Source organism: Salminus brasiliensis, chromosome 1 (genome assembly GCF_030463535.1).
Source record: "Salminus brasiliensis chromosome 1, fSalBra1.hap2, whole genome shotgun sequence".
Classification (NCBI taxonomy): Eukaryota; Metazoa; Chordata; class Actinopteri; order Characiformes; family Bryconidae; genus Salminus; species Salminus brasiliensis.
In genome coordinates, this window is record NC_132878.1 from 9285722 (window position 1) to 9307512 (window position 21791).

A 21791-nucleotide genomic window follows, 5' to 3' on the forward strand; every position below is an offset into this window, starting at 1 on the left:
AGCTAGTGTTTTAAGATAAAACTGAAGCTGATAGTTTAAGATAAAGCTGAAGCTAGTGCTTTAAGATAAAACTGAAGCTGATAGTTTAAGATAAAACTGAAGCTGATAGTTTAAGGTAAAACAGAAGCTTGTGTTTTAAGATAAAACTGAAGCTGATAGTTTAAGATAAAGCTGAAGCTAGTGCTTTAAGATAAAACTGAAGCTGATAGTTTAAGATAAAACTGAAGCTGATAGTTTAAGGTAAAACAGAAGCTAGTGCTTTAAGATAAAACTGAAGCTGATAGTTTAAGATAAAACTGAAGCTGATAGTTTAAGGTAAAACAGAAGCTTGTGTTTTAAGATAAAACTGAAGCTGATAGTTTAGGGTCCCATTTTATAGAAAGCATATATAATTTATGATACCTACCTTTGGTGTATTACACATGCCTTCTTGACCACTAGCTGCTATATGTATTCCTGCACTGCACACCATGTTGACGTATATGATGCAGACTGGTCTACCTCAGCACACACTCCTGATCTTCCTGTTTTACTCTTAATTTACACACAACGCATCACCCTACATTTTTATTTTTACTCCATTTACTGTTAATGTAGTAACTTATCCTGATCACCAAACACCTTGGCGTGTGTGTTGTTTCTTGCCATTGCACTACTGCATTATGTCCTACTTATTCTGCACTGGAGACTTAGCCTAACAGTGTTTCATTTTACTATACAACCCTGTATTGATATAATGACTTCAAAGTTGAGTTCAATTGAATTGAATTGGGTTGAATAGACAGGGAATCTGCTTCATGAGGACACAGGATTGTTTTATGTGGAGATAAACACACAGGACAGTTTTATGTAAATTTATATGTAAAGCTATTATTTTGTCTTTATTTGAATACATTGCTGTAATATAGGACTGTATTGGATTACATTGCATTATTACATTTTCAACAGGTAATCAGTAACAGAATACATGTTTAAAATAACCTCACATACATGTATAATACACAGCTCACATTTAAATGAATATCATGTGTTAATCTCAATGTCATGCCAATAATACTTTTACTGTGTCGTCTCCTTTGTGCTGGTTTGGCTCTTCTGAGACCCCAGAAGTGATAGAGATCATGGCATAACACCTGATGAGGAGGGGGGAAAAGGTTATTTACAATACATTAAAATAATAGATCAATATTTAAATGAATACATTTGAATTCATAAGAAATTTATCAACATTTGAAACATGGTATTTTACCATCTCTCCTATTGGTCGTCTAGCACTGTGTAGATGATCGTGGTGAATACTGAGTAATGTTCTGCATGTTCTAGAGAAACCAACAAACGCAGACACATATCATTATCAGAAGTATTGCTCAGATACAGTATTGTCTTTATTATATTTGAATTATTCTTTGGCCAGCTATGTTCTTCAGGGGACCGCTGGGTATCTTGTTATTACTAAGCTAACCAGTGCAGTCCTGCCTCTTTACATGTAAACAAAAAAAAATTAAATCCTGACATTTAATTTAAAGTAGAACAGAATGTGCTTACCCAGTAAACAAATCAGGGAACAAGCTTTTGATGTTTTCCTCGAAAATATATATTGTTATGATTTGAGTTTTTAATTAAGTTTTAACTGCTGTCACGCAAAAATCTAGTATCTTCAAAATAGCAATGTTACTCAGTGAAAGTCAAATTTAGCTTAAGTAACTCTGGAGCATTTCTATTGGTCAATTCATCATACATGTCTAAGGGCAATGCAAATAAAGGTGTGAAAAGATGAAATAGGGAGATTGAAGGGTTTTGCGTGACAGCTACGGTGGATGTGATGTTGGTCCGTGTGCCACAAAAACAGCACCTACCTGCAAGACATGGACTCTTGTCCTGAGGCCTGTTTCCTGTAAGGTAAGATACGTGTGGATTTTAAATCAGTGTGTGTGTTTATATCAAAGTTGTTCCCTTGTTTTAACTACCCACACTTCTTTAAACAAACTGGGACATTGAAGACAGTTTTATGTTTCTCGATCTGGAAATCAGAAAGAACAAACAAGCCAGGAAGGTCTGTAGTAGAGGTATGTAAAACTCTGTGGTAAGACAGGCAAGATAGCTTTTCACTGCTACCTCACAACATGCATAGTGCTGTGTGACATAGTGCTGTGTGAATCTACTGCTTTGGGCTAGAAGTAAATCCTATATCATTTTAGTTATATTTTGTTATTAACTTTGGGTGGTTGTTAATGGGTCCACAGAAGTCCAAATTAATCAGATTCCAGTCATATCTAAACCGGACATAAGACAACGTGTTTGCCCAAAAATGAAGCTCAGGCCCTATTCCTCAGGCCTTTATCATTCAAAAGAATGGTGGGTTAAGGCCCACTAGCCCATGTATACCTGTCCATGCATATTACTCGCCCCAGTACACTCTTAAAAATAAAGGTGCTACATGGAAGATGATGCCATGGAAGAACCACTTTTAGTTTCCATAAAGAACCTTGTTTGTCACCTAGATGAGTGTGAAATGTGATGTTGAGTGATGTTAAGGGATGTTAACACATGGTGACTTTGGATTGGTGGGTTGGAACAATGGGTTCAGAGACAAGTACAGAACCTCTGAGAGAAATTGTAAAGCAGACATTTTCTGGCTTTACTGTTATGATTTTTGTATTAAATAAATATAATAGTTGTTTATATTGTTTATATTTATTAAATACATTAAAAAAAAAATATTAAATAAAAATAATAATTACTTTTTTTTTCTATTTTTTTCTCAAATGTCATCATGATGTTAAAATACAGTAATGCCGTACAGCCTCACTGGGGGTAAATGGTCAGTGTTCTCCCAAATTGTTCCAACTGCATAAACTACTTCACTTTTTCATTTAGTGATGATTTGTTTTGCCATCTTGGACACTTTCATTTAGTCTTGTATTTTATGGTGTATTATTTCATCCAAAAATACTATACATATAATTTATAACATTTATTTTTATTTAAAGATCTGTTAACAGTGAAACTTTACATATAGTTTCATTTAAAGGCATATTTATGAGGTTATGGCAGACAATTCAGCTGAAAAGGGTATACCATCAGATGTTTTTGTATACACATTTATAAATATATTCATTATATTATATGAAATAATTGTATTATATTTATATACTTTTACATAAAACTTATGTTTGGTAATTAATGTAAAAGACCCAGCATACTATTAACTTAAAAAGAAAAGATTTGATCAATGTTTTTAAGAATTCTGTGCATAAACTTCATTCTCTTGATTAATCCCTTAATAAATGAATCATATATTATATATAGAAATAAAGTTCTATTAATATTTCACATACCATAGCACTAGTGTATATGACTTAATGACCATAGGTCTCAACAACAATAGTCTTATGTAAAAAGTTTGTGCACCCCTGCTCAAATGACACACTTTTTATTTTCAAATTTCTAAAACAAAATTTCAATATATATATTTTATGCACATTTAGCACTCACCTCCATTCAGTGTACTTATTTGAGCTGAAAAAAAAAACAATTGGTTTGGTACTACATCAAGTGTATTACTTACATTGAATGGAGAAACCACTTTTTACAAAGAGAAAAAAGAAATGTAAAACATTTTTTTAATTTAATATAAAACAGAAAACACTAAATGTACCATTACTTAACTTTAACACACATTAGATTAGGCATGCCCAAACTTAAAACAATATATTTTTGCTTTTGAAACAAACCTTTCACCATTTCGACTTTCATATTGCAGAAAGTGGTTCATCCGTTCAACCTAAATAATTGACTTCATGTAAAAGTTAAGGTGGGTATATTCAACTTGAATGATTAAATTATTTTTTTAATTGAATAAATCCAGTTTAATTGCTTGTTCCTACATAAAGTAATTTCATGATAATGAGATTAATACAAACTCATGGTAAAAAGACATAAAAAAGAAACTTCTTTACATTTACTTATGTTAAAAGCTGAGTCTGACTTTCCTTCTCCTGAAAAATCACCATGCGTAAGATTTGGTTCATCAGCACAGATATGGAACCATAACATAACATAAAGCTGCACATAAAGAAAGAAAACACAGACTCACTTTTTGCACAGAACCAGTTGATTATAAGTAGACTAAACAGCACAATTCCCCCTCCTAAAGCTCCTGCTGTGATCAGCAGGGTTGGAAAAGCATCAGCAACCATCCGTTCTCTAGAGTCTGGAATAAAGTTATATTAATATAATGTAAATATTTGTTTATATTTGTATAAAACTCGGGTTCATAAAGAAATGTGTCTTATTTTGTTGGCCTTACGCCTTTACTTAAATGCTACTGATGAGGTAAAGACTTACTCAGATATACCTCCTGATAAGCGATGATGCAGTTTAGCCCCTTAAACAGCCCACAGCGGTAGAGGCCCAGATCAGACTCACTTACATTATGGAGGAGGATGGAGAAGTTTCCAGATGCTGAGAGTTTGGGAAACGGCTTAATACGTCCATTTCTGTTCATCCAGAACATGACCTCACCCTGCAGTTTGATCTCCACCAGATTATCTACTAATATAGTCTTCTGACTCCACACTGCTGCTATATCTGCAGTCTTGTCTGATCCGAGGAGGGTCGGTTCAAAGTTGCATGGCAGCAGAACATCAGACTGCAGCTCTGTGGTGATGTTGATGCTGCTGATAAGCTCATTTCTGCATCCAGTTTCAGCTGCAAATCGTTAAACAAATCGGTAAACCGTCCTTATTTTTGCTGTTTTATAAGAATACAGATCAATCATAAACACAGAGCAAAAAAGACCATAGAAGATTGACCAGCTTACCACAGACACAGGGTAGAACTAGGTGTATCCATACATTTAAAAACATGAAGCAGTCCATGACCATTTCTGCATCTGTCACCTCCAGACTGACGCAGCTCAGCTGTCTATTGGAAAGTAATGACAAACATGTGATGCAGTTCTTTTGCTGTCAGTCATTTCCTGAAATCGTCTGAAGCATCAGAACACCCCTTCTAATCCTTCTACATACTTTAAGGTGACACTGACACTGAGTCACACACACAGCAGGTATAATCTCCACAGAACATCCCCGCTGGTCTGGGAATAGTAAAGGTGCATGTTTTTGTCATTTAACCCATCTGTGGTAGTGAACACACACACACACACACACACACACACACACACACACACACACACACACACACACTAGTGAACTAGGGGCAGTGAGTACACACACACCCAGAGTGGTGGGCAGCCAACTCCAGCGCCCGGGGAGCAGAGAAAGTAAAGGGCCTTGCTCAAGGGTCCAACAGTGGCAGCTTGCTGAGCCCGGGAATCGAACCCACACCCCTGTTATCAATAGCCCGGTGCTCTAACTGCTGAGCCACCACTGTCTAATGTCTAATGGCAATAACGAGTAGTGATGGAGCTTCATCCGATACTTTTGGGATGAGTTGGAGCATAAGATATATTCATCCAGCATCAGTCCCCAATCTTATTGATGTTTTTGTGGCTGAATGCAATCAAATCTTCACAGGGCCAGATTTCTTGCCCAAGCATACCTTATTCAACTCACCTGTTATTTACCAGGTTTCATCTGTGCTGGACCCCGGCCCCCGTACCCACCCCTGCTCTAGTGTAAACTCTTCCCCAGCTCAAATAGTCACCCCAGCTGTCTGATCAGCTCTGTTGCTGGTCTGTCCAGGTAGATATGGAGTAAAACTTTGCGGAGGATACTTGTCGTGACTTGGACTTTACTGTTCAACTACTGTTTAACTATTTTCTCACAGGTTATCTTCTTCTGGTTAAAACCTCTTCCTGTGCCAGTGTTGGTGCCAGACTGAGGGGTGACAATGGAAACTTTTTCATGGGTTTCAGATTAAGAGTCATTTGCATTTACCTGTAAATAACCTGCCAATAATATTGTTATTGCTTTTTTTTACTTCTATTATTTATTATTATTTATTATTATAGTGTATATAGTGTAATTTATCTACGTTTTTGTAACTGAGTGTCTTGCTATCCCTTTCTGCTGTGTTTCCCCACTGTGGGACTAATAAAGGATTATCTTATCTCTTATCTTATCTTATCTTATAACATAACAGACAAGGGTATTAACCAAATGTGAGGAACCAATTTGAAACTGTGTAGGAACTTCTTAACATGCTTTGTGGAACCGTTTTCTTCTGTAAACCTTTTCTTGAAGGTTCTTCAAAGCACCTTAAAAGATTCCTTCAAACTGAAGAACCTCCAAAAGTTCCTTAGTGATGCTTTAACAGCGTAAGAGAGGGGAAAACTCTCTTACGGGCTGGAGTTTAGGTGGCTTCTGCTTGGTGTTAGAGACCAGTACCATCTCTCTGACTGACTGAGGTTAAAGAAGAGCTCATGTAGGACATCTGAAAATGTAAAGGTAATGTTTTACCATTTTCTAAAGAAGCAAAAGAATAATACCAGCCTGAGATGTTGCATTACTACACACGGCATGCACACAGTACAGTGTACACAAAATGTCATGCAAAACCGACGTATGTCCAAAATATTGGCAATTAACAATTAGGATGAATCAAGTGTGCTTGCCAAGACAAGACAACCTTATTCACTATTGGTTGTGGACACTGTGGATATAATTTGGCCTCCACCTTTAACCCATCCATGCTGTAAACACACACACATATACACTAGTGATCAAACAGTGGCCAGAGAGGGTGAAGGGCTTTGCCTAAGGGCCCAACAGTGGCAACTTGACAAGCCCAGGTATCAAACCCACAACCCTGTCATCAACAGCCTGGTACTCTAACCACTGAACTACCACGGTCACTGAGCACAAAAAGTACAATATTGTAATAGAGCCTAGTGCTACCGGACCAGGTCCAGGACCAGTCTTGGCCTACATTATGTTATTATATCTTCATCAGAGGAAGATGTCCTCAGAACATCACCCATGGCAATCCTCCTGAAGAGCACAGGAGCCAATCCCGTGTAGAGCACAACTTAAAAGAATGAAACACTGGCTAAAAGTGGGTGGGTGGTTCAGGTGGAAACACCACAGGAGACAAAAAAACATCTTAGCTCTTAAATCATGTTGTGGAGCGTTTCTGCTTTTTGTAGAACACAGCCGGCCAGGTGCATAAGCAACTACACCAACACCCTGATCACACTACACAGGACAACACTTGTGGTTCTGCACACAACAAGAGCCTTCATTCTCAGCTACACCACAGAAATACCTGCAGTGTGTTAAGGGTGACATTTATGGTGGACTTCTGCTCTGCAGAAGGACAGAGCTCTCACGATACCACGGGAAACCAAAGACTCAGACATGATGATATACTGCAGATATTTATTTTTATCTGATACCAAGAATTGTCTTTCAGCAGTAACTACAACTCTTTCCATTAAATGTAAGTTTCATACTGGACAAAATGAAAATAATAATTACCAGGTTATTGCAAAAATGGCTTTTTTTAAAATGCAACTTTACCAGTTTTGAGGGAAGGTAATGCATCATTTGCCCATTAATCAAAAAATTACTCCACAGCTGAACACTAAATTACTTATTTTTCTTTGATGACTCTTTGTTTTAACTATTTAAGTAAATGTAAATATTTCGAGACACTAAGTCAATATGTTTGAGAATATAAACCATTATTTCAAAATAGTTAATCCTTATTTAGAAACAATTTTTAAATTTGTTGCAAATAAGTCATTTATCATTTAATTCCATCTTTTGAAGGGAATTAATTAATTTATGAATTAATTAGCAATAATAGAACTCTTTCTATGAAATGTGTTTCATATTGAAAATAAATTAAATAATATTACCAGGAGAATCCAAAATGGCCAACTTTACCAGTTTTGAGGGGAAGATAATGTGTTATTTACGTATTAATTAAAGAATTACTTATTTTTTTCAAAAGCTAAACACTAGAATGATGACACAATTTTATTTTATTTTGACTCTTTATTTTAACTATTTTAAGTAAGTCTATTTTAGAGACACATGGTCACAATTGGGTGGAAATAAGTCCCATATATATATATATATATATATATATATATATATATATATATATATATATATATATATATAAAAAGTTGATGTTTTGAAGAAAATAGGTTATTGTAACATAATGCTGCCAAAAACAGAGGTGAGTGACATTACTTAAAGTGAAAGCATGTGTTGCTTGTTTTATGTGCCTAAAGATTGAGACTGTAGTTGAGAACTGATGGTTGTGGTTAACGTGGCTCTTCTTCCTCTGGGTCACTGTGTGGGCATGGTAGGATGTCTCTAGTACCGCATGTACCCCAAAAATATATCAGATGGTCCTGAGCTGGGGCTGCTCTGGCACTGGAAACCAATGCATGGTATAGAGTTCTCTTCAGTGGGGATTTTAATCTGCATGCTGACAGTACTGCTAAAGAGTTCATGGAAATCTCAGAGTCCTGACTTCATGAGGATTGAGTGACCTACAAATTTGGTCACATCCCAGATTTAGTTCTTACTAAATTCAGACACAATTTCCCTCATTTCTCATGTTTTTATATCTGACCATTGCTGTGAAAACCTGTGATCTGATTTGACTTGATTCAAATGGATTTCATTTGAATATACATAAAAAATACAAGTAATAAAAGTGTTTTCCTAAAACCAAAACAGCTGAGAAGTTCAGAAATACTTTCAGTACTTTCAACACTCTCGTCTTCATGCCACGGTCTAGTACTACTACCAGTACAACTACCAGTACAAACCTGGGAAAGCCTAATATAATACTTCCCCTCCTGGCCTCAGCTAGAACTGCACATTCACAGGCCATGTGCTTAATAAACACTTTTATTACTTGTATTTTTTAATGTATATTTAAATGAAATCCATTTGAATCAAGTCAAATCAGATCATAGGTTTTCACAGCAATGGTCAGATATAAAACATGAGAAATGAGAGAAATCTTTGTGTCTGAATGTAATTACTATAAACCTCACACCAATTCCCAATCTACATTTCTAGAGAATGCTGCCAAATAAATGTTTTTTAGGTTATTATGTACTAGAAAAAAAGTGTTAGCTCCTATAAACAATTTTAATTGCTATAAACCAAATTATAGCTTATGTTAGCTTCAATAAAGTATCCATAATTTTAGCTACTATAAAATATCCATTATGTAAGCTATTAAAAATTAAATTATTTGAGCTACTATACAAATAAAGCATGTTTTTTTAGCTACTATAAAATATTCACAAATTTATTTAACATTTTTTAACATTTTAGCATTTATTTAACATGGTTCTCTGTATGTGTGTGTGTGTGTAGGTGGGAACTTAATATATATATATATATATATATATATATATATATATATATATATATATAATTTTTTTTTTTTTTTTTTTTTTCTTTGAACAACTTTCGCTATTATTACGTTTATTATTTTACTAAACATAAAAAGGAATGTTTTTAAGGTGCAACTCAATATGTATTGTTGACCAAACGGAGATGCAGTACTGAAGAATGAGTTAGGTGAACTTTTAACTAATCTAATCTAAACTATCTTTTGAGTTAACTCAAAAACATAATCAGATAAGTTGATCTGACTGCTTTTTTCTTTTTCTTTTTACTGTGTGTAGTTTTTACTGTGTACTAATACAAATACACACCCCAGTCATTCCTACTTCACCAGAGGACATTTATTTATTATTTATAAATGATCAACATTTCTGTTCTTAATGTTACTCCTGTTTATTACTATTATTTTGCAGGAATATCACACAAGTCTACGCAGTCTATCATTATCTAGGTGATACTTGTGAAATAAGCAATATCACATACTCAGAGTTGCGTTTTCAGGTTGTTTCTTGGTTGAGAAGGATGTACATGACAGTACAGGAAATACAATGGAAGTAGGAAGTAGCTTTAAAAGTAAAAGTAGTTTTATTGGTTGTACTGCTTTCTTTTTAGTGGTGTGAAGATGAGGAACTGACAGGGGCCAAATCATTATGGCTAAACCACTGGAAACAGCAAGGCTGGTAGGCTGCTCCTGATCAGCCAATGAGACTACCACTATCAGTGGTCCAATTAAGAAAAAAACAGAAACAAGGGGTTGGGCCCCCAAGAGCCCTGATTTTAGAAGAGCCCTGTCTTCTTGTACATCATGTGGACGGACCACTTCCAGATTTGGATCAACGGCATATTTTTACAGACATCGTTTTACAGGTCAGTGTTAAGTCACTACCTGGACCTGCTGTGGAAAAGAGAGCAACAACGAAATGAAATTGCTAAACTGTCATCTCTGTGAACAAAACGTATGCACATACATGGTTTAGCCCCTTAAACAGCCTATGGACCTATGAAACAGCCTATGAACTGTCCACCAGTTTGTACAGAAGTCCCTGTAGTACAGCTTAGTGTGTAATAAGCCTGGTTATGTTAAGGGGTTAGTTTAGCACTGGCCTATTAGGTACAGATGCCTTTAACTCCATCACTGACGCTACAGTTCAGTTCTGACTGTAGAACCTGTTCCATCAGGTTCCTCTCAGTTAGTGCTCTTTTTCTTCTCTTCACAATGGCGTTCACTGCAATATTGGATTAAATCCCTAAGAAAGGAAAAAGATGGAGATATACTGAGATCTGAGAAAGGCCTTATTTAGCACTATTAGCACTATCATTAGAAATGTATTTTTATAATTCAGTTCACACTTATTCTTACCTTCCTCTTTTTTGGCACAGCTGTTTGTGTCTGTCTGAGTAAATGTATCATATATTGGATTTTCAAGCGTGTAATCTAAGAGGAGGGGAAAAAAACGCAAGAAGAAAGTTGATGTTATTCATTTACATTTACATTTACGGCATTTAGCTGATGCTCTTATCCAGAGCGACTTACAAGGTTACTCGTATTACAGAGGTGGGCCAATGTAGTGTTAGGAGTCTCGCCCAAGAACTCTTATTGGCGTAGCGCAGCATAGTCAGACCGGGAATCGAACCCTGGTCTCCCACATGGTGGTGGTGTTATCTGTTGCGCCACACCAACCATTCAAAAAGTTTAGAGTCACAAAATCTAGTGTGTATTAAACAGTTGGCTGTTTACTGATTATTTAGCATACAGTAAATTTAGTAAATATCCCACTTACTGTAAATATATATATATATATATTATAAATATACTATAAATACTACTAAATGCAACTTATCATGGAAAATTGAAATTACCATGGAATTTGTAAAATTACAAAAGTATAATGTCATAAGGAGAGTCCTAACTAAATTAGGGACAAAATTTTGGGACAACAACCAAAAATACACACGTGGACAAGATTGTTGGTACCCCTCGGTTAATGAAAGAAAAATCCACAATGGTCACAGAAATAACTTGAATTAGAAAGAATATTATAGACAAGCATGTTAAAGGTAAAGGTTATAAGACCATCTCCAAGCAGCTTGATATTCCTGTGACTACAGTTGCACATATTATTTAGAAATTTAAGATCCATGGGACTGTAGCCAACCTCCCTGGACGTGGCCGCAGGAGGAAAGTTAATGACAAATCAAAGAGACGGATAATACGAATGGTAACAAAAGAGCCCAGAAAAACTTCTAAAGAGATTAAAGGTGAACTTCAAGCTCAAGGAACATCAGTGTCAGATCGCACCATCTGTTGTTGTTTAAGACCAAAGTGGACTTCATGGGAGACAACCAAGGATGACAACATTGTTGAAAACAAATCATAAAAAAGCCAGACTGGAATTTGCCAAACTACATGTTGACAAGCCCCAAAACTTCTGGGAGAATGTCCTATGGACAGATGGAACTTTTTGCCAAGGCACATCAGCTCAATGTTCACAGATGGAAAAAGGAAGCATATCAAGAAAAGAACACTGTCCCTACTGTGAAACATGGAGGAGGCTCTGTTATGTTCTGGGGCTGCTTTGCTTTGTCTTGAATTTGTGCAGGGTACAATGAAATCTCAAGACTATCAAAGGATTCTAGAGAGAAATGTGCTGCCCTGTGTCAGAAAGCTTGGTCTCAGTCACAAGTCATGGGTCTTGCAACAGGATAATGACCCAAAACACACAGCTAAAAACACCCAAGAATGGCTAAGAGGAAAACACTGGACTATTCTGAGTGGCCTTCAATGAACCCTGACCTAAATCCTATTAAGCATCTTTGGAAGGAGCAGAAACATGTCGGCCAAAATACCTAATATAAAATACCTGTATTAATTTTTAATGCAATTTGCTACATTCATAAAGTTCATAAAGTTTAGATGGCTTTAACGGATATTTCACTGAGGGCCCTATTTTAGCGCACTGCACAGCTTAATTTTAGGTGCAGTGCTTCTTGCACAGCTCGAAGTGCACAAAAGTCTCTGAATTAATCCTGAATGTATTTTGGGCGTAACGTGCAATAAACCAACCAGCGTGTCACTCACCATCCCCTTTAAGAGCCAGGTGCGTTCTGACTTTGGAAGACTATTTCAATGGTGCATCGTGCACAGTCTGGGAAGGTGTGCTGAAGTGGCGGAGGCCTCCCTCTAGAATAATGTTATTTTATTTTGCCCTGCGCAGGGTGTAAGAAAAGGCCCTGAATGTTTTAATCAAGGTGAGCAGCCTCCAAACATCAACTCTCAAAGTAGTGTTACCATCCCCTCACATTTTATTTGACATCCTGCACTCACAGACATCTTCACAGACACGATTTCATGTCTTACTCAATGTGCTAAAACTATAGAGCGACAAAAACTGTGCAGCTGGATACTTACGGCCTGAAGTGTGAAGTGTGTCAGTATCACAGGTGGTCTGCTCATGAGTATTCTTGCAGCCTGCAGAATAATGATGAAGAACAAAAACAAATGAAGTACAAAAACAAACAAAAAACAAACAAACAAATTCCATGTCTTTTACGTAGTTAACCCCTTGTCCTCTTACTGCTTACTGATTCTGTAAAGCTGCTTTGTGACAACGCCAGTGGATTTTATTTCATAAGGACAGGAATCTACATTTTAGACGTTTAACGTTTAATTCCTTTCCTTTCATTATTTTAAAGCCAGACAACACAGAAGGTCAGGATCTACAAACTCCAGGTCCTATGATAAAAATGCTGGATATATTAAGACATTCTGCAGCACATGAGTATTTTTTGAACTGCTACTTGTTTTTGGAAAAAGGTACTTTTAGTTTCAGTCTGGTTATAAGACGGTACAGCTACTTTACATACTGGACTCTGAACATGTTACAGTAATCTATTTGACGGTAACTAAGCACAAAACAAAAAGAGAATGATGCATGTTACTATTATTGGTGCTTCAAACCACCAGCTTTTTTGATTAATGCAAGACAGAACATCAACTTCTGCTTCTGAGATGAAAGAAGCGGCGTAAAGGAAAGCAGTGCAGTCTCACCTTTTGCAGAGAACCAACTGATTAGAAGTAGACTAAGTAGCACAATTGCCCCTCCTAGTGCTCCGGCTGTGATCAGCAGAGTTGGAAAACTGCCAGCTATAAGAGCTATAACATCAGAAACGGGATAGTTTATATTAATATTTTACATATTTGGGGTTGGATGTTCACAACAAAGGATATTTAAGAATAATACATGTGAAGCTAAACTATTGTAAGGGCATGGGTAAATGGAGCAGTGTACTATTTTTATCTTTACAGGCTACTGATGAGTTGATAAATTGATGAATTTCACAAACTTACTCAGATATACCTCCTGATAGGCAATGCTGCAGTTCATCCCCTTAAACAGCCCACAGTGGTAGAGGCCCAGATCAGACTCACTCACATTATGGAGGAGGATGGAGAAGTTTCCAGATGCTGAGAGTTTGGGGAACGACTTAATACGTCCATTTCTGTTCGTCCAGAACATTACCTCACCCTGCGGTTTGATCTCCACCAGATTATCTGCTGGTATAGTCTTCTGACTCCACACTGCTGCTATATCTGCAGTCTTGTCTGATCCGAGGAGGGTCGGTTCAAAGTTGCATGGCAGCAGAACATCAGACTGCAGCTCAGAGGTGATGTTGATGCTGCTGATAAGCTCATTCTTGCATACAGTTTCAGCTGCTTATGAAGAGGAGAGGTTTTAGATTGTAGATTGAGAAGAAGGTTTGAGGTTGTAGAACAGAGAATGTGAAACATGGCTTCAGCCATAACTTCAACTACAAGTCTAATCATGCTACTAAAGACTGCTCATGAACCCAGCTCAAATCCAATCTCATAGAAAAGTCCCTTACTTACCACAGACACAGGGTAAAATGAGGTACATCCACACAGTTAAGAACATGAAGCAGTTCAGGGCCATTTCTGCATCTGTCACCTCCAGACTAGCACTGCTATCTGTTCAGAGGTAATGACACCTACGTCAAGCAGTTCTTCCCCTCTCAGCCACTTCCTGAAATTGCTGCATGCTAAAGAAAGGCCACCCATGGTCAAACCATAGTCTATGATGATTTTCTAAAGGAAAATATTTGTGATAGACAACACTTCTGTACCTGTTCATGCAAACTACTGTTTATTGACTAAATTTAACATATTGAGGGAAATAGAATATGAAATACATATTTCATGTTTTGCTCAATATGTTTAATTCCTAAATTAAGCAGAAATTGTGCTATAAAATGTGCAGAAAATGTGATTTTTAAGTTTGTTTAACGTAGAGAATGTTCATTCCCCAGTTTTTAATTTATCTTTGTTAAAACATGCATTGACGTCCGTGTTCGCCTCCAAGCTTACCCACCGTGACATCTGCCCTCTGCCTCTAAGTTTGCAGGATTTCCTGAGTCCCGGTGTTATCGATAAACAAAGAGTTTTTGCTAACATTGTCCCCATCTCATTACCTGTCAAGATTACATTTATGCTCTACGGCTCTCATGCCTCCAGAGTCTTCTGGTAGAAATACACATCATCAGTGCCATACAAAATGGGAAACTGGCAGATGGTCCCTACATTCTGTCGAAATAGAATTAGAAATAGAATTGTTTTCCTTTTCTAAAGTCTTGTTTTGGAGATGCAGGGTTATTGCATGGTAGCAATGTTAAATAGGCTATAACTGAGTCAATAAAACAAAAATCAATGGCAAAAGAATTAAAGTCAAGTCAGATTTATTTGTATAGCTCTATTTACAACTGTTGTTGTCACAAAGCAGCTTTACATAATTAGTAATTAGTAAAAGAGACAAAGAAGAAATAACATAAGAAGACACAAAGGATCAAAGACACCCAGTGAGCAGCCAATGGCAACAGTGGAAAGGAAAAACTCCCTCAGAGCTGGAGGAAGAAACCTTGGGAGGAACCAAGACTCACAAGGGGGACCAGACCCGTCCTCCTCTGATCAGAACTATTTAAACATTATTGATTAAAGTTACCAAACCATCAATACTGTTAAACTGCTCTGATCATAATCATAATCATAATATATTAATCATGGTGTAGATAGTTAATAATGGTGATAATAATAGTGGCAGATAGTTCATTTAGGTTTTAACATGGTCATTAGACAGGTAGCAGTGGTAAGAGGGTGAGACACAGGTCGGGCATGGGTGGTGGTGGGTGGGGGGCCAGCTGGTCGGATTGGTAGGTGGCAGCTGGTCTCAGTGTCAGAACGCTTGGTGACTTTTTTAAACTGGCTAATCCAAAGAGCTTCACCAATTTCCAGGGCTGTGAAAGAAAAATAATAATAGAAGAATTGACTAACAAATCTACTAAACCTGGCAGGAAGGTTGAATCACGTGTGCTTAAGTAGAAAACCCTCAAAACTGTATGAGAACCTAGTCCTCCAGGACCAGTCAGAACTAACTCGTTTTACCTTCTCCAAGTAAATGGCCACCCAGCCCGACCTGCTGGAAGATTGCTCGCTGAGGTCCCCTCTACCTGCGTCAGACCACTGCTACCTGTTTAATGACCATGTTAAAACCTAAATGGACTCGTAACTATCTGCCACTATTAATATCACCACTATTAACTTTCTGTTGTATCTGGTTTGGTAATTTTTATCAATAATGTTTAAATAGTTCTGATCAGAGGAGGATGGGTCTGGTCCCCCTTGTGAGTCTTGGTTCCTCCCAAGGTTTCTTCCTCCAGCTCTGAGGGAGTTTTTCCTTGCCACTGTCGCCGTTGGCTTGCTCACTGGGGGTCTTTGATCCTTCAGGTCTTATGTTATGTGGTATTGATGGTCCTAAGCTGAGCCTGTACAGGCACTAGAGCTGAGCAATGTGATGATATTTTATAGTATCATGATAATTTTTTTTTATTATGCTGCACAACAAATTCTAAGCAGGGTGAGGATTTTGTCAGTGCTGGAAGAACGCTGATTATCTGCATGTTTTGTTACAATCAGTGCAATTAGTCCTGTTTAACTGGATAAATAGAAATCACTGTACTCAGTATGAGAGAGTCATTTACCAGCAGTGTTTAAGAATCTGTCACTACTGGTGTATTTTGCCTGCTCTCATGTGTATCGTGATACATTTTGTGTACCATGAAAACGTCTTTAAACATCATGATATAATATTTGTACCATATCACCCAGCTCTAACAGGCGCTGTGAGATGTGGCCTGTCCCAAAGTTCACACCTGTGGTTTTGGGCTCTCCAGTGGGTATCCATGTGTGTCCCATTTCTGAAAGCACAGTGCATCTACCCCAATGATTTTAGCGTAACCATTGCACTTGATGACAACTACAAATACCCTAATAGTTTAAACACATTTCCCATTTTTATTCATATGCAGAACATTGGATAGATTCATATGCACACACATTGGCCTCCCATTGGCTATTGCATTATATCAACAGTTATTTCAGAGATTATTTTATATGTATCATTAAGAAAATTAACATTTAATAAAAAGCTGTTTACTTCACACTGCTTTAGAAATCCTGAGTGGCAAAAAGACATTTGCTGCACTAGAGCAGCTAAAAACTACACATGGTGATACATGGATCCTCACAGTACTGAAAAAGGACTCTGCTCTCAGAACTGCTATCTCTTATTTCTTCTTATGATGGATCTTGATGTGGGAAAGGAGAGAGAGAGAGAGCAGAGTTAGTGTGGCGGCAGATCAACAGCATGTTCATTATTACAGTTTAAAGTGAGCTACATGATCTAACCCTTCACTGTAGTCCTACAAACACCTGACAGGCACCACAGACAGTCAAATCATAGTGGGATTAAATTAGCCTGGACAGAATCATAGTGTAATACTCACAGCTCCCTCTGCTGGTGCAGTTCAGTCTTCTGTGCAGGAGAAAGCAGGAGAAGCAGAGTAATGTAGCCACTCCCTAATCATATGTATCTTGTGTCTTACAATGTGTCTTACAAATGTCTAAATGCCTGTTAGCATCTGCTTATCATCCAGTGATTCTTCTGAAATGAGGGTTATTAAAAGGGTGCTTGTCCCTGCAGTAACAGCCTCTACTCTAGATGACACTTCTGCAGCTGGTCCAGAGTGTCTTATTGTATTGGCAACTGAGTGTCTGTCAGCAATGGAAGCATCTTCTAGGCCAATTCAATGATTTCTCACCATTTTCTCCCAAGGGCATTTCTAGACTACTTGTTGTATTGGGGCATACACGAATTTAGATCTGCCCAGTTGTAGAGCTCTCTTCTAGCCTAATAATAAAATGACTAGTTATATGAATATTATAATATGCTGCTGATTATATTGTTAGTAATTATTTTACTAGTTATTATTATTAGTATCATATTACTCTTTTCAGGTATGTGAAATTGTGATTTATCTTCACATCATCAGTTAATGTTAGTGGGGCACAGCTACATTATACTGGGGTAAATTGGGCCTAATGGTGCCCCTGTTTTCTCCAGAAAACAGTGTGTGAGATTATGATGAAATTATGATATTTTGAGGTTATGAATACTTTCAGAATGGTTTGTTGTGAAATGGTTCAAATGGTTTAAAAAAGTTAGCAACTCAAGGCGTGGGCTAGAGGGGTATAAAGCCCCCCAGCATTGAGCTGTGGAGCAGAGGAACTGTGTTCTCTGGAATGATGGTTGGTGCTCCATCCAGTATGCTTGGAATGAGTTGGAAAACTCGGGATGAGGTGGGGTGGTGATCATCCGACATCCTGACCTCACTAACGCTCTTGCTGCTGAATCCAATCAAATCACAGCAACGCATGCTCTCCAGAATCTAGTAGACAGGCTTCTTCCCTGGTCAGTAGGGACAGTTACTCCAAAAAGGCAGGATAAACTCTTTTTTAAACCCCTTGATTTCAGAAAAAAAGTGTCCCAATACTTTTGTTCATATAGTGTGTGTTTTTTTCTTTCTCTATGTAAATAGCAATGTGCATATCTGTGTATTTAATGGCTTATATGGCGGATAATAATTGCTTGTATATGGGAATAGACAGTGAAACGCTGATGGAAATAATGTATATAAAAGGTAACAATGTGTGCACCTAAACTGTTTGTTGGACTAGTAATCCTTTAGGTAGGATAGATACCGAGTGGATACATGTATTAAAGAAGAAACTTACTTTGATGAAAGTAGGTGTTCATATACAAGGAGTCCACCGAATCCCTGTAACATACAAATACTTTTAAGAACATGTATAGAAAGTAACCCAGTATGGCCTGTATGGTTTGCTCAACTGGGAAAGTTTTGTCCATTTTGGCCCCACATATGGATACCCACCAGGGTCAGCGATGAGACCAGGAGGGGTAAACATGGGCCCAACCAGGGTTGTACACTGCACATGTGGCCTAGATGGGATCTATGTGGAATTGGGATGGGCTGTAACATTTGGAAATCCCAACTAGGTCCCAATAACAACACATATACAAAACCACTCAGAGCCCATGCCCACCTGGAACCCACCTAGCCCACCCTGTTCCCCCCATTTGATCCCCACATGAGCATGTCGGCTGGGTAAGTATATCTCAGAGAAATATGTCCAGCAGTAAAGAATGGAATTCACCTGCGTCTTCTTCTTCGCATTAAGAACACACAGACCAAGAGCAGACAGACAGTGGCTGTAGCTCCAAGCAGGTAAAGCCAGTATTTCATAGAGCTCTGTGCTGAAAATAGAAGAGGAACATGCTTTAGAACAACTGGTTCCATGAAATGTAGTGCATGCACTCTGTAACTGGTGTCTGGTTTCTTGCTGCTGGTCTGATCTTAGGGAGTGGTTGGCTGAGTGGTTTAATAATTTGCTTCTCACCTGCACTTACATAAACCTCCTGATAAGCAAGGCCACAACTGATTCCATTGAACAGTTCACAGTGGTACAGACCCAGATCAGACTGCTGCACATTATGGAGGAGGATGGAGAAGTTTCCAGATGCTGAACGTTCTGGGAACGTCTTAATACGCCCCCCTCTGTTCTTCCAGAACCTTTCTACACCCTGCAGACTGATCTCCACCAGATTATCTCCTGCTATGTTCTTCTGACTCCACACCGCTGCTATATCTGCAGTCTTGTCTGATCCAAGAATGGCTGGTTTGAAGTAACATGGCAGCAGAACATCAGACTGCAGCTCAGTGGATATGTTGATGGTGGGGAGTGGTTGTCTTCTACATGAGGTAACACCTGTCCAAGTCAAACTCGAAGTTAGATAAAACATATGATTTCATAGAACATAAACATAAACATAAAATGAACATATTTCACTTTAGAAAACCTCTCAGGAAGGCCAGCTGACCAAATGATTAAATAATCTCCCAGTAGAATGTCAGATGCATTATTTTCCCTCTAATATTTGATTACAACCCCATTCGCTTACCCTTAAACAGGCATTGTGACCACACGGTAGACCTTTTTTCATCAAATTGCTGTAGCATGCACTGAAGAACTCCTCAGCTACAGCTATCTAGACATATAGGTAGCTGTAAACATTATATTTTACCCACAAATATACACTATCTGGACAAAAGTATTGGGACACCTACTTAGTCGTTCTTTCTTCTAAAATCAAGGGTATTAAAAAGAGTTTATCCTGCTTTTGTTGAAGTAACTGGGTCTACTTTCCAGATAAGGCTTTCTACTAGATCTACTACAGCTTTGCTGTGAGGAATTGATTGCATGATCAGCACTAAACGTCTTACCTAATAGCCCAACTCATCCCAAAACTATTGGATGGAGCACCATCTATCATTCCAGATCATTGACTGCTCCACAGCTCAATGCTGGGGGGCTTAATAACCCTTTAGCCACGTCTGGCTTTAGGCAGCATGGTGCTAATAGGTTCATGTTTATCCGCTCCAGAGAGTTTTATTTTATTGGCAATACTTCTCTACAGGAACTAGACTATAGAGTGTAAGTTGAATGTGTGTGTTTGCACATTTTAGCAAGTGAAAGCATCTTAAATGTATTCTGTACCTACTTATCTACTCTATCTACTCTACTGTCGTTCTTTCAACAAATAATTTTGTGCAACAAAAGAGATAAATGTAGCTTTTTGTCACGAAATGATGCCTAAAACAAGAGTTTTTCTAGTGAAAAAAGATTAAAGTGATTAAAAAGATTAACAATATTCAAAACAACAACAAATAAGCCAGTGATACACTGAATAACTTCCCTAATGGTATTCTTACAACAGTGTAAAAATGATAAATATCAGATAGGTAGACTACAAAAAAAGATATTTTTGCGGTGTGATGGTAGTTTTCCTAATAAACTGGCAACTGATTATTTATAGAGCAAGGTCTGGCAAAGTAAGCTGCTCTGAATGCATGTCTGATGTACTACGGCAGTGGTATCTGAGGCAACATGTGCATCAACAGTGTAAAATATAGTTTGTACATCAAGTGACAGTAAGTAACATTTATGGAGTAACATGGAACCTACTGAGATTGATATGCTGATAGGCAGTGGAGCAGTTGAGTCCATTAAACAGCTCACAGCGGTACAGGCCCTGGTCTGATAACTGAGCTTTTTGGAGAATAACGGAGAAGTTGCCCAAAGCTGGGAGTTTGACATTTGGGTTATTGGAAGTTGGAACCTTGAGTCGTCCACTTTTCGAGTCCCAGTGTCGGACATCGCCAAGCATGTTTATTTCAAGCAAGTTGAGCACAGTTGTGCTAACCTGACTCCACACTACCGCTGCATCTTCAGCCTTGTCTGGTCTGAGGAGAGCTGATTCAAAGTAACAAGGCAACATCACATCAGACTGCAGCTCGGTGGTTAAGACTGTGGTGGAAACTCGTTCTCTTGCACAGCCGTTCAAATCTGCAGAAACGCACAACAAAAAACATACAACAACATCAGATGAAAAACAGAGTTCTCTGCTGCAGATCAGCTACTGCTGTGGCCTCCAACCTTCCTTCTGGAGATCGGGTTCACCTCTAAACAAAACCTAACAAATCAAATTCACCTGTTAACAAAACGTCTGAAGGTAATAATTAGAGAGATTGTGTGGGTCAATGAGAGGTTTAGTTAAAAAAAACTATAAAGATACTACAAAAACAATAATCTGGTTATTTATCATTGTTGAATATTTTTATTTACATATATATTATTAATATAATTCATCAATCCGCTTTATCATCTTAAGTCATATCTTGCATTGAGCCAAAGTTTATTCTCACTCTCATATATTTAACACCATTTATGCTCCTTTGTGTATTGATGGATTCGTATCCATTAACTGGGTAATTCTAAATTATGGGAACAAACATAGAACACGTGTTGATCTGTGTGTAAAGTGGAAAACATTGTCTGTAACTGTAAGAAACATCAGTGAAGATCCAATTCAATTCAACCTTCATTATACAGGGTCTAATACAGGGGTGTACAGTACAAAGAAACACTGTTTGGCTGTCTCTCCTGTGCAGAATAGATAAGAC

At 37.7% G+C, this 21791-nt stretch overlaps 1 protein-coding gene and 1 long non-coding RNA gene across 6 annotated transcripts in view; both read right to left on the reverse strand.

Moving 5' to 3' along the window:
• Positions 1-987: 987 nt before the first annotated feature.
• LOC140572574 (uncharacterized) lies at positions 988-2061 on the reverse strand. Its single transcript, XR_011980657.1, has 3 exons — positions 1857-2061; positions 1250-1319; positions 988-1133 (listed from the first exon to the last, which is right to left on the reverse strand). It is a non-coding gene; the product is annotated as an uncharacterized lncRNA (long non-coding RNA).
• A 14684-nt stretch (positions 2062-16745) lies between these two features.
• The window catches only part of LOC140537857 (uncharacterized), a 45139-nt gene continuing 40093 nt past the window's right edge, over positions 16746-21791 (reverse strand). For 3 of the 5 annotated variants that reach the window (XR_011977695.1, XR_011977699.1, XR_011977688.1), the window contains exons 8-10: positions 20794-21174; positions 19168-19536; positions 18852-19024 (exon numbers count right to left, since the gene is read on the reverse strand). The gene's annotated coding sequence lies outside the window, so the exon portion shown is untranslated. Of the gene's footprint in view, positions 16998-17195; positions 17225-18483; positions 18721-18851; positions 19025-19167; positions 19537-20793; positions 21175-21791 lie in introns of those variants that run through there. The other 2 variants (XR_011977694.1, XR_011977691.1) reach the window with 2 other exon arrangements.